Raw genomic sequence first — 404 nt, 5'->3', positions numbered from 1 at the left:
TTTGCCCAGCTTCAGCTGCTAGAGGAAAATTTATGATTACATGTCAACCTTTTGATTGGCGAGATAGTCGGGTCGGAAAGTTGAAAGGAACTTTATAGTACATTTAACATAATCGAATTCTATCCACAGCCCCATATTCTGTAACCCCACTAGTTATAAAATTATGGAGCCCTAGATGATACAAGATTTTGGATTTATTCTTTTTCTAATCTTTTAACGAGAATTCACTTTAAAGTTCACTAGAAAGTATTTAACAGTATCAGTTATTTCACTTATTTGATTGATATATTCCCTGGACTTCTATATCCCATGGCCGGCATCCTTTATTGAGGTGACGATTAACCACTAAGTCCAGCCCCCACTGCATAGTTCATACTAGTTAGTCTCATTAGGTAGACATGCCT

The 404-nt window shown here is 36.6% G+C and overlaps 1 protein-coding gene across 2 annotated transcripts in view; it reads right to left on the bottom strand.

The window, feature by feature from the left end:
• Positions 1-10: 10 nt before the first annotated feature.
• Positions 11-404, bottom strand: part of LOC107477452 (uncharacterized) — an 8,434-nt gene continuing 8,040 nt past the window's right edge. For both annotated transcript variants that reach the window (XM_021137620.2, XM_016097473.3), the window contains exon 17: positions 11-361. The gene's annotated coding sequence lies outside the window, so the exon portion shown is untranslated. The remainder of the gene's footprint in view (positions 362-404) is intronic.

Source organism: Arachis duranensis, chromosome 3 (assembly GCF_000817695.3).
Source record: "Arachis duranensis cultivar V14167 chromosome 3, aradu.V14167.gnm2.J7QH, whole genome shotgun sequence".
In the NCBI taxonomy this organism is placed as follows: domain Eukaryota; kingdom Viridiplantae; phylum Streptophyta; class Magnoliopsida; order Fabales; family Fabaceae; genus Arachis; species Arachis duranensis.
This window is presented reverse-complemented; position numbering and strand designations above follow the sequence as displayed.